The following is a 14086-nucleotide window of genomic DNA, read 5'->3' on the forward strand; positions in this document are numbered from 1 at the left end:
TATATATATATATATATATATATATATATATATATATATACATTCATACATATATATATATATTATATATATATAGATACACACACACACACATCTCTCTCTATATATATATGTCTGTATGTGTATCTTTTATATTTTACTTGTTTCAGTCATTAGACTGTGACCATGCTGGAGCACCACCTTGAAGAATTTTTAGTCAAATGAATCAACCCCAGTACTTATTTTTTCTATAAGACTGATACTTATTTTATTGGCTTCTTTTGCCAAACTGCTAAGTTATGGTGATGTAAACAAACCAACACCAATTGTCAACTGGTGCTGGGGGACAAATACAAGCATAATGACACACACACACACACACACACACACATGCAATGTGTTTCTTTCAGCTTCCATCTTCCAAGTTCACTCACAAAGCTTTGGTTGGTCTGCAGCATTAGTAGAAGACATTTGCCTAAGGTGCCACACATGCAGCAGGACTGAACCCAGAACCATGTGGTTGAGAAGCAAGCTTATTACCACACAGCCACTGTAGCACGCTTCCCAAACTTTAAAGCATTAGTTACCAAAGCATTCCCCAAGACAGATTTCCTTATAAATTCCATCCCTGCTATCATATATAAATAAACCTCTTACATTAAACTGGTTCTAACCAATGAGTGTTTAACTGGTAAATAAACATCTATGAGGAAGTGCATATGCAGTTATTGACCACTGCAGGTCATTCCTCTCTTTGAAATTGTTTCATACTGTTTGAAAAGTGAACAAAAAAGATTTACAGGATGTAATTTTCAATACAGGACCACCATAGTTCCTGTGCGAATTGAAGTGCCTTTTTTTTTTTCTTTTGCAGAACTCTGCAATAAAATGGAAAAGTGATCGTCATCTCAGCTTTTCAATATTAAAGGTCTAAATTTTGTGGCTGAGCCTCATGAGTTAAATCTGGCCAGCCTGATTTGAATATATATATATATATATATATATATAGTGACAGACCATATAGAGTTGTTTTCCTTCCCACCAGTGATGTAGGTTTTTACTATGTTTGTAATTGATGGTGCTGCAGGCTCCAGACTGAAGACAGCTAAAGAAATGTAGTAATCCTATCATTGACACAGAAACTTGAAGTCTTGTATGTGAGTCTCCATAACTGTATCATCCAGTGTATATGTGGCTGACCCCTAAGGGTGGATGTTACTGTTACTTTTAGCCCCAGGAGAACATCTCCTCCAGCTGGCTATCGACATACATCTGTGTCCTGTCTGTATTTGCAAAGGGAAGTCATCCTTCCCATCTTGATCTGCGATACATACGGACTCAAGTTTCTGGGTAGTTTCCTGTCCTCAGCATACTGACTTTTAATGAATCATAGATTACATAGCAAAAACAAAAATACAGTGTTAAAAAAATATCCATCCAAGTGAAAGTTATAAGACAACAAAACAAAATAAGCAAAACTAATGAAAAAAATTAACTGGAAACTAATATATATAATTAGAGAATAGACATCAATATGTATTCATATTTCTATGCTCCTGTGAAATGTTTTTGTAAAAATGTTTCATAGGATTGTAACCAAAACATCTTGCATACTATTTCTGGTTATTTTACATTCTTGCAGCGCTGTTTGCAAATATTCATATATCACCTTTCAAATATATTTATTCTTTCCTATTTAAAATAATACAAACTTACCTCACTTTCTTTCCTGGGGTTTCAAGTTTCTTTTCATTGTGATATTCAGCAGTGTTTGTTATGAATACCCACGGTTAAATGGAGCGTGAGATTATTAATTGTCAAATTGCTGTGGCAATTATTATGCAAATAGGGTGTATGCTTGTCAGTGTGAAAAGAGTTTCAACGAAAAATTCTATCCAGAACAACAACACAAATTTATGCATACATACCTACATAGAAGATATATACTATATATGCTGATATACATATATATATATGCTATATTAAATTTCTAAGCGAGAGGTAAACAGTAACAGTATGGAATTGTAAAATATATTTGCCAACTAAATGTGGCAGCCCCGTAGAGGACGATGTTACTGTTGTTATTAGCTCCAGAAAGACATCTCCTCCAGCTGGCTAACAACACACTGTCTGTGTCCCATTAGTATTTGCAAGGAGAGGTTATCACTCCCATCTCTAGCCTTACGTGATACGCATGGACCCGGGTTTCTGGGTAGTTACCCATCTTCAGTGTGTGATAGTCACCAGCTAGTGATGAAAACTCATTCCACTCGCAAAATACTATATGCTTTTTCTAGCGACAAATTGTCGCTGATCTTGAAAAAGGAGAAATAATCTATATTAAATCTCTGAGCAAGAGGTAAACAGTAACAGTACGGAATCGTAAATTGTATTTGCCAACTAAATGTGGCGGTCCCATAGAAGACAATGTTACTGTTGTTTTTAGCTCAAGGAAGACATCTCCAGCTGGCTGATGACACTGTCTGTGTCTGATTAGTATTTGCGAGGGAAGGTCATCGCTCCCATCTCTAGCCTTATGTGATACACACAGAGCCGGGTTTCTGGGTAGTTACCCATCTTCAGTGTGTGATAGTCACCAGCTAGTGATGAAAACTCATTCCGTGGAGGGCATGCCTGAGAGGGCCACCACAAATTGTAGTGGTCCCAGTACAGTTCTCTGTGGGACTCCGCTGAGAATTGGTGTCTCTTCAGAGTTAGCACCATTGGCTACAGCTGTCTGACTCCTGCCCTTCAGAAAGTCATTCAGCCACTCTCCCAGTTTCCCAGTAATACCAAGGTTTTGCAGCTTGTGACGTATCATGCCATGATCAACCTTGTCAAAGGCTTTGGCAAAGTCGATGTATATCACGTCAACAGCTGACTGGTTTAGCTATTGTTTCAGAACCCAGTCAAAGTGCTACAGCATCTGTATAAGGCAGCTTATCCCTGGACAGAAGCCATGTTGTATGTTTGTGAGAAGTTTGTTTTCTTCTAGGAATGTGATCATCCTTTCTCTTACAATGCGTTCCATTGTCTTGCTAACATGTGAGATCAGAGAGGTGGGCCTGTAGTTTTTAGCATCTGCTCTGCTCCCTCCTTTATGGAAAGGGCATATTATACCCTCTTTTAGCATGTTGGGAAGTTTACCACATGCAAGGAAACTCTGCAAGAGCCTTTTTACAAGTGTTTAAGAGAACAGCCAGGAGTCCATCTGGGCCTGTTGCTGAGTTTAATCTCATCTCATCAATAGCCAATATTACATCCTCTTCTGTTATGTTGATGTAATCAATGGTTGCCTATTTTCCAAATAGATTTGTTACATTGAAAAACTCTTCAGGCTTGTTTATTTGCATATTTTCCAGTGGAGAAGTAAAATCACTTCAGAATTGTTTATTTTGTGCTTCACTTATCTTCCCCAGGTCTGCAGTTAGTGAGCCACTTTTACCAAATAGTGGTCCTATGTTATAGTGTACTGAGGCAAACTCCTTTGTCAATGTTTAGAAACTTTAGGATTTCTTTTATATTTTTGACTGCCCAGATTTCTCTTTCTTCTCTTCCTTTTTCATGGGAGATTTTGAGATTATTTTCAATCTCAAAGAGTTCTTCTGTCAGGTGGAAATTCAGTCATTGAGATGTTTGTTTAAACAATTCGAGATCTTTATTCTCTGCTGCATGAGTATTCTCCTGTGTCGAGGAATGATGTTTTTGTGTGTATTGGCTCTCTTCTCTGGGACATATTTAATGCATATGGCTCGCATTATTGACATGAATTTATTGAGTTTCATATCTATGTCTTGCATAGAGAAGCTTTTACGCCAGTCCTGTTGGAGTATCTGTTTTTCCAGTGACTTCCAGTCAGCCTCACAGAAATTTAGGCTGGATAGGGTTTGAGTGCCATCTGTGCAGAGTTTATCTTCAGTTAATTCCAAGCCATATATTGTCAGTTCTATCATGTTATAGTCTGAGAATATTGTCTGTGATATATTTACATTGTGGATGATTTCCACATTGTTTGTAAAACAGAAGTCCAGGATATTTTTGTGCCTGGTTGGAGAGAGTATGATCTGCTCCATGAATAGCATTTTCATAAGATCAAATAAAGACTCTGCTTGATTTCGCTCTTTGTGTGTCATTCCTAGGGTTATGTTGCCCTCAAGCCACCTGATGTTGGGGACTTGAAGTCACCCATCAGGAGTATAGTAGTATGTTGATCCAATTGTGTTAGTACTTCCTTTATCGCACTGAGGCTTTCCTCAAATTTTCCATCATGATTTGAGGCAACAGGTGGGTGATATAGTGTGCATATCACTATATCAAGTTGCTTTAGATGAACTACGAGTGAGTCACACACCAAGTTTGAGTTTGGAAGCAGGGTTAATGGTGTGACATCTTCGCAGATATATATTAGGTGGAGCGAAAAATGCAACTTTCAAAATTGGTAACCAAGAATCGATATTTTGATGCAAATTAAGGTTAAAAGAAAGGTGTATAAAGAACTTTGTGGTTAAGTATATTTTTCAGGCTCTGCAATGCAATTTTTCTAAATTGCTATTTTTGGTCGAATTTTGGCTTTCATGGATTATAAGTCGTAACGATTAATATTTCTACGTAGCTGAAGGCAAAACATTAAATATATTATCCATAAAAGGTTGCATACCAAGTTTCAATATAAATGACTAATATCTTGAGGTTCTGCATTGACAACAAAGAGAATGGGAGTGTGAACTTCTCTCCAGTGCCGCTGCAATGGTCGTTGTGTGTGGACGTATGTCATACATGTGTGAAGTTTTCTGCTTTGCACCTTGACTTTAGGCCATTGTATTAAAATTAACGATCGTGTTAAATTTAGTGTTCTTTACATTTAGTGATGACTCACAAGCAAATAACGTGTCATGATATTGAATGCCCGGCATTTGGTACTGCATGTGATTTTAGCGAGCGAGTTTTGCCAACTTACAAGGACGTACTAAAATGTGTTTTATTTGAATGAGAAAAAGAAAAGAATGTAGTTAAGAAAGATCCTTCAATTAAGCAAATTGTCAAGATTGTAGCAGAAAAGATAATTCTTCTTTGGCAAAAGGTATTCTTCCTTTGTGTTACAATTGAGTCAATTAAACCGAAAATCTTAAACCAAGAATTACTAAAATCTGTGAAAAATAGAAAAAAATGTGCCATCGTTTCAAACAAAGGGTAATGTGTTTAAAAAACAATGCAACAAAAGATTTATTTGACATTTCTTGTTGCAAGTGCAACTCCTTTAAAAGCTGCAGTTGTAGTGGAGACAAAAATGTAGCAGAGAGAGAAGAAAATTTTTTACAGGATCAACAGACAAATTGAAAAAATGATCATTGGCAGAATAGATCAAGCGGTATCTGAAGAGAGCATTAAGAGGTTGATTAGAGAGAATCGGCCAGATTACAGTCACCCTTCTATGTCAGCAAAGGTAAATTTAAGATTTTCAGTTTAACTGACTCAGTCATAGCACAAGGGATGGATGCCTTTTTCCAAAGAAGAATTATCTTTTCTGCTACAATCTTGACAATTTGTTTAATTTATTTTAATATATGTGTAATCTAGACCTCATGTAACACATATATTTGGAAGCCATCTCATATGCAACACATATATAAAGAAAACAAAGTTGCAAAGTCTATTTATGTCACATAATTTCGAAATTTTAAGTATGTTGCGGAGCCTGAAGATATAAATTTTAGAGCTTGAGATTTTAACACGCTTATTTTTCAAAGATTTTGCAAAAGAAAATTAATTCGTAATAATGAATGTAAAAATAAAATGAGGAATGGCAAACGAGTTATAAATTGATTTTTTTTTGCTCATTATTCAAAATTTCAAGTTGGCTGCGGAGCCTGAAGATGTAGATTTAAGAACTTCAGATTTTAACACAATTGTTTTTTTAAGATTTCGCAATAGAAAATAGATTCTTAAAACCATATTTTGAAAATCTGTGTAAAATGTACATTTTTTGCTCCACCCTAATATACATACACACATGTATGAAAATCTCAAGAGCTTTACAAAATTTGCCAATGTCTTAATAAATTATGTTAATTGTATGCAGTGTTGTTATAGGTTAAGTTCTATTTAAACAAAGACAGATAAATGTACTTATTTTCCTTTTACTGGCTTCAATCATTAAGTCCTTCACATAACTTATTTTATTGTCATTTTCAGGGATGCAAGATAATGTCAACATCGAAGTAAACAAACATAAACTGGGTGGTAATAAACACCATGGAGTAACAAGAATGTGCCTGGCTAAGTGGTTAGGGTATTTAGCTCACAATCATAGGGTTGTGAGTTTGAAACCCAGCTGCATATTGTGACCTTGGGCAAGACACTTTATTTTGCATTGCTCCTGACCACTCAGCTGACAAAAACGAGTTGTACCTGTATTTCAAAGCGCCATCCTTGTCACATTCTGTGTGTCTGAGAACTACATTAACCCTTTTGTTACCATATTTCTGTTGAGATATTCTGAGTTTCTTTCAATTAATTTTAAATAACAAAGAATTTTGTAAAATAACTTACTTATCATTAAACTGGTGTTAGGAACATAAATTGTGACTAGGGTTTGCTGGAAGATTTTAATTCAGAACCTTTGAAAATAAGACATTTGTACTACAGAGCCAGAGGTGGTTTCAAGTAGGTTGATATCAAAAGGGTTAAGGGTACACATGTTTGGGGAGTGCTCAGCCACTTGCACATTATTTTCATGAGCCGGTTATTTTGTTGGTTGGATCAGTTGGAACCCTCATCGTCATAACCGATCGAGCGCCAGCTGTGGTATCAGCCCACTCTGATACACATTCCCTAATGCTGGACATTGTTACAAAGTGGCAAGCTGACAGAATTGTTACTGCACAGCACAAAATTCTTAATGGAATTTGAACTCAGAATGTAATGATCTGGAGGAAATACCCATGGGGCTTATGTAATGAGATAACACTGCATTAGACCAGAAGCTTAGGCAAAAGTTTATAAACTCTCTTGCTTCAAGTGCTAGGGTCATGATAAACGCTGAAGTCCTTCAAGCAGATAGGTTTCTTTTTTTCTTGTTTAACCCTTTAGCATTTAAACAGGCCATATCCAGCCAAAATATTCTCTCTGTTTTATGTTCAATCTGGCCATATCCAACCTCTCGCACCTGCCTTACAATGTTAGCCTAAAAAATATACAGCCACATAATCGAAATCTCAAGGCTACAAGTTGATGCAGGATAAATTCAAAACAATGTAAATAAGTTAATATTACTACATTTTATTGAGTAATCTGAATGCTAAAGGGTTAATAGGAATTCAAGCAGGTGCTTTTTATGTGACACCAGCACAAAAGCTTTTTATGTGGCACACACACACACACACACTCACAGGCATACACATAACATAGAATAAAACAGGAGAGATTGTTTATAAGATATTTAGTTACACTATCCTACACACATTTCATTAACAAAAAATAATTATTGGTGACATAACCAAAAGGCATTGTCAAATCCTTAGAGACTTGTAAACTATATGTAACATTACTTGATTCTTGAATTCTTTTCTACTCTAGGCACAAGGCCCGAAATGTTTGGAGAGGGGGCCCAGTCAATTAGATCGATCCCAGTATGCGACTGATACTTGATTTATTGAGCCAGGCAGGATGAAAGGCAAAGTCAACCTCAGCAGAATTTGAACTCAGAACGTAAAGACAGACAAAATACTGCTAAGCATTTCGCCAGGCATGCTAATGTTTCTGCCAGCTCGCCGCCTTAATTGATTCTTGAATTGTTGATGGAGGTAGTCAGTATAGATATAATATTTGTGTGTATACATACATACATACATACATACATACATACATACAGACATACATATGGATGTGTATGTATGCATATACACACAAACACAAATGATTTATATTTATATATTATTTCTATGTTGACAACAATAAAAAACAATATGTGCAAATGAAGGGAATGAGTCAGTGCAGGAAAAAGTGCTGAGAGCAATGAAAAATTAAAGTTTGTGGGAGTAAGAAAATGTATCTAAAGAATAAATTCAGTAGACCATGAACAATAAAAATCTACAGAGAATGAAGACAAGAAATCATAATAGGTGTGACGTGTATTAAAGTGTCACAACCAAATGTATGTTCTATAAAACATACTTTTATACAAATGCATCATCATCATCGTTTAACGTCTGCTTTCCATGCTGGCATGGGTTGAACGGTTTGACTGAGGACTGGCAAGCCAGGAGGCTGTACCAGGCTCTAATCTGATCTGGCATTGTTTCTACAGCTGGATGCCCTTCAATACAGGCACAGATAGGGCTGTGTGGTAAGAAGTTTGCTTGTTTCCTGATACATTTGTTCAGCATTCAACCCCACTGTGTGGTATCTCAGGCAAATGTCTTCTGCTAGAGCCCTGGGCTAAACAAAACCATGCGAGTATATTTGGAAACTGAAAGATTATTGAATATGTGTGCATGTATGTGTGTGTATACACACACATATTAATATCAACTGTGACAGACTAGTGTCTCGTGTAAGAGGGAATATACCTGCCACAGAAACCATGAAACTAACCCCATGAGCCTCTATGATGCAAGAATTCTTCATATTTATCAACATAGTGGTGTACTAGGGCAGCAAGCTGGAAGAATCATTAGCATGCCGGGTGAAATGCTTAGCGGTATTTCATCTGTCTTTACGTTCTGAGTTCAAATTCTGCCGAGGTCAACTTTGCCTTTCATCCTTTCGGGGACAATAAATTAAGTACCAGTTGCATACTGAGGTTGATCTAATCAACTGGCCCCCTCTCGAAGACACTAGTCTGTCACAGAGTTACTCATTTTTCCAGCTGTGTGGACTGGAGCACCATGGATGAAGTGTTTTGCTCAAAAACACAATGCCTCACCTGACCCAGTAATCAAAACTGCATTCATGAGTCCAACACCTTGACCACTAACCTATGTGCCTCCAAACTCAACAACATCGAAGTATATATATATATATATATATATATATATATATAATATATATATATATATATATATAATATAGATTTAATCAAAAGATTAAAAGTGGTACTTAAAATGTTTGAGGCACCAGAACTTGGTAGGGTAAAACCAAAAACAAAATGAAGAGATTTGGTGAATAAAATTTGAAGAAAAGCAACAAAAATTCAATAGGTTATAGCAGTACGTATGTTTCGTACAAGCTCCATTTATTCATGTAGTGAGAACACTACATAGAATGTACAATGAAAATGATGACACAGACATATATACATATATATGTATGTATATATACAATAATACATGCATATATACATATATGTATATATGTATATATATGTATGTATATACATATATATGTATATATATATATATATATATATATATATATATATGTGTGTGTGTGTGTGTGTGTGTGTGTGTATATATATATAAATTTATATACATAAGGATAAGATGTATATATGTGTGTATATATATGTGTGTGTGTGTGTAAATAACAAATGAAGACAGAAGATGGAATATACGAGATTATATTAATAATCACAACAGTTGTTTCGACACCTTGAGCATCATCTCAAAACAATGAAATAATTCATCAAAGTCTCAAAGTGATGAGATAATTTTCAATTAATTCAAAACGATGTGAATAAATAAGAATTACATTTGGTGGAGTAACCTGAAAGCTAAAGATTTTATGGTGTAAAATGTATGCTTATGGAACAAATATTTTATCATCTCCCACAAAACTCTCATAGCTATAATTCAGAAGAGACTTTTGGAATCATATCAGATGGTTTATATCCTGAGTGACACACATCTCAGGTAACATAGACCATACCACAAAGGAGAAGGTTTCATAATATACATAATTTATGCATCCACAAGATTAATATACATGACTCGTGCATCAGTACATGGATGTCATACAAACAAGATTCATTAACTAATTGGAGATGACACCTCATTAGATATACAAGTTTTCAAAATAAAACCTGCAAGACAAAACCTATCAATAAACACACATGTACATGTGTACACACACACACACACTGACAATACCAACCATCTTATCAGACAACACACCCAAATTAAAACATTTTGTCACTTTCCCAAATATTATGCTTAGAGAAGACTATAAATACATGCAATGCATCCTGTTTTTACAAATTTGGAAGTACAGAGATTTCATAAGTGTCACACACACACACACACATGCACACACACACACACACACACATGTACACACACACACACACACACACACCTCACCATGGCAACTTCAATAACTCCCTTGTGTTCCATGCCAGTGTGCAACAAACACTTGGTAAGAAGTCCCCCAACTCCCTCAGTCCACTAACTGATTATCATAATTTATGCACCCACATCAATGTAGATCTTAAAATCACTTTTACAAAATTGAAAGCAAAAAAAGAAATAAAAATAAAAAAAGGCCAGTGGAACAAGTTTCATCAAGAAATGAAGTTAAAGTTTTCAGAATTAAATGACAGCACAACCAACAACATACACAGAGCAGTCCATACTTTCAATGAGATAATTATAGACATATTTGTAAAACATTCTCCATATGGCATTTATTAAAACCGCAATTATATATAAGGCTAATTCCGCCGGGGTCGATAAATTAAGTACCAGTTGCATACTGGGTTGATCCAATCGACTGGCCCCCTCCCCAAATATTTCGGTCTTTGTGCCTAGATTAGAAAAGAATATTTAAGCAGTAAGCTGACAGAAACGTTAGCACACCAGGCCAAATGCTTAGCAGTATTTTTTCTGTCTTTATATTCTGAGTTCAAATTTTGCCGAGGTTGACTTTGCCTTTCATCCTTTTGGAGTTGATAAATTAAGTACCAGTTGCATACTGAGGTTGATCTTATTGACTGGCCCCCTCCCCCAAAATTTCAGGCCTTGTGCCTAGAGTAGAAAAGACTATTTCAGACACATAAGATGCAGTGAGCTGCCAGAATCCTTAGCATGCTGGGCAAAATGCAAAGCAGTATTTCACCTATCTTTACATTTTGAGTTCAAATTGCACTAAAGTTGACTTTGCCCTTCCTCCTTTGGGGGGAGGGGGGGTCATTGATATAAGTACCAGTTAAGCATTGGGATTGATGTAATCGACTTCACCCTTCTGCCAAAACTGGTGACCTTGTGCCAAAATTTAGAATTAATATTTCAGACTCACAGCATTCTGGGTTAAAGGAGACAATATTAAACTTTTGTTGACACAAGATGTCTTTATATACATACATATATAGACATACATTTATATATACACAGACATACATTTATAAACACGCGTGCGCACACACACACACACACACATGGTGTATGAATCTCTGCTAATATACATCTATGTATATATATATATATATGTATACATATGTAAATATATGTATATATGTGTGCGTGTGTATGTGTAGACTGTATGGGGTCTACATCTGTAGACCATATGGGGTCTACATCTAGCATAATGGATGTCCACTTAGAGGTCATCCGTCTTATATATATATATATATATATATATATATATATATATATATATTTATATATATATATGTACATATGATGTATATTCATTACACACACACACACATCATACATGCATATATACACACATGCATGCACATACAAATACACTCACATAAACACCTGTTTTATGAGAGACAATTTTATCAAATAAAAACATAAACTTTACAAATATCATTGGGTTGAGTCAATTTTTTTACTAACAGATACAATAGCTATTATCTGTAGATAGAAACCAATTATAACACACACCTTTAACTACTAAAGTACTTTATCTTCAATTGTACATCCGCATTAAACTGACTTATTGACTTTTCTATATAAAATACTTGAATGTTAAGTAAACACTTAGCATTATTAGGGAAAAGCTCTCCAATGGTGACTCTACTGCTTTGATAAATCCTTTCTTACCACTTTAAGTTTGGCTTGACCTCTAACGACTGTTTACCTGCTAATAGGATATTGAGCCCTTCCATGATGACCTCAGCCAATAAATAAACTATGTAAAATTCCCTAGTACACCTATCCATTCATGCATCTTCTCTTCTCATTATTCCTAGGAAGTTTCGTGCGGATAGAGTCCTCCGGCAACTCCACCATGGTGTCCTATCAGAAACAACCATCATTACCCTTTCTGGCTGGTCTCTGAGGTTTGACCAACTGAGACTATGGATATTATTCAACCATTTTGTTCTTGTTCTACCTATGATAATTTGCATTGAGAGAATTAGCACTTCTATATACAGAAACTGCATGTATAAAAGATATATAGAAATGTAGCGATTCACTACAAAAGGAAACAACCTTTAAACCTTTTTTTTTTCCCCCTTCTGGTCTAACTACTTAATATTCGAACCCACAGCATTAACTAATTTTTTTTGCTTATTATCATCTTTGCTCTTCTTTGGATCAATATGTTATGTGTATCTATAGAGAGACAGACAGACAGACAGAAAGGTAGATAGATCAATAAATATATAGACAGGCATTAACCACATGCATGAAAAAGGCACAGTACATTTTGGTTATCTCACCCCCATTAAAAAATTGGATTATTTTCCCACTAAAAAGTTGAGTTTATGTGGCAACAAAAGACTGGATTAAAAGAGTTACACATTGTTGACTTTTGGCCTCCTCAATAGGAAAGGTATGATTTGTTATTAAAATGTTATCAGATTCAATTAAGATGTTTAATTTTTTCAATTTTCATGTTTATTAATTTTTTCAATTTTGTATGATTTCTTATAAAAATATCAAATTCAATAAGATGTTTAATCTTTCCACTTTTCATGTTTATAAATTTTTTCATTTTTTTTTTGTTTTATTGAGGGTTAAACAATCTTTTTAGTTGGGGGTGATAGCCCAATTTTTAATGGGGGTGAAATAACCAAAAAGTACCAAAGACGCAGATACAGTTGCATGGTTACATAGTTATAGGTATGTATGTATGCAAGTATGAATGTATTCATGTATCTGTATGTTTGTATGTAAGTACATGTGCAAGTATCAATATTTGTATATACGTACGTATAAACAAGTATATTTATGTGTTCGTATGCACACACACACTCACACATATGCATACATATTTACTATTCATAATATATAGAAATCACTAGTTAGCTAGCTAGACAGACATATGTGCATGTATATATGTATCATTTGTTCTATTGCATGTGTATGTAATCGTATATATACATCTTTACGTATTGTGTGTTTTTAATCCAATTCTTACCACATATTCAATCTACATTGGAGGATTATTGTTTTGTTTCACACATCGATTCTTTTTAAGATTTAACTTTAATTTTGATATTTTTAATTATGCAATACAAAATTTTAAATGCATTTTAACGTTCTTCTTTCATTAATTCAATTACCTAATCAAGTTAAACCAGTTCCCCCATCTCCACTCCGATGTTTGAATTACAAATCATAAAACTTCTATTTGCCTAAAAATCAAACGAGAGTTAAGTCCCTTGAACCAGGTTCTATAGTTTGTGGACTTTCAATACTTCGAACATGCAACGGTAATTTCATTTATGTGGTCCTCGCAAATTAACACATTAAACAAGAAAATAAGTATAATAGTTTATATATTGTCGTCTATGTACACAACTACGTATGTATGTTCTTCTTGTTATTTTATGTATTTTGTTTATCGTTTTTTATTTTTTTATTTATATTGATTCGGCTTCAGTTTTCTGATATTATTATCGTTTTTACGTTTACGGCCATATCACATTGAAAACACCGGTTCTCGTCCGATAACCGAAGTTAAGCAACATCGAGCCTAGTTAGTACTTAGATGGGTGACCGCTTGGGAAACCTAGGTGCTGTAAACGTCTTTCTATCCTTTTAGCCCCCTTTGGGCAATAAAGAAATAATTGTCATTTTTACTTTTGTGTTTGTCTTCAAATATAAAGTTAATTCATCCATTCTTATTTATTCTTAAATACCTCATTAGAGAAACGAAATAGTTATTCAGTAAGAGTCACTTTTCTCCATTGATTATATATATATATATACATATA

General features: G+C 34.8%; 1 protein-coding gene and 1 non-coding gene across 5 annotated transcripts in view; one reads left to right on the forward strand and one right to left on the reverse strand.

Moving 5' to 3' along the window:
- Positions 1-14086, reverse strand: part of LOC106880479 (sodium-coupled monocarboxylate transporter 1) — a 177370-nt gene that overhangs the window by 140410 nt on the left and 22874 nt on the right. The window lies entirely within an intron of this gene.
- Positions 13779-13897, forward strand: LOC128247495 (5S ribosomal RNA). The gene has a single exon (XR_008263855.1). It is a non-coding gene; the product is annotated as a 5S ribosomal RNA (ribosomal RNA).

Source organism: Octopus bimaculoides, chromosome 3, assembly GCF_001194135.2.
Source record: "Octopus bimaculoides isolate UCB-OBI-ISO-001 chromosome 3, ASM119413v2, whole genome shotgun sequence".
Classification (NCBI taxonomy): domain Eukaryota; kingdom Metazoa; phylum Mollusca; class Cephalopoda; order Octopoda; family Octopodidae; genus Octopus; species Octopus bimaculoides.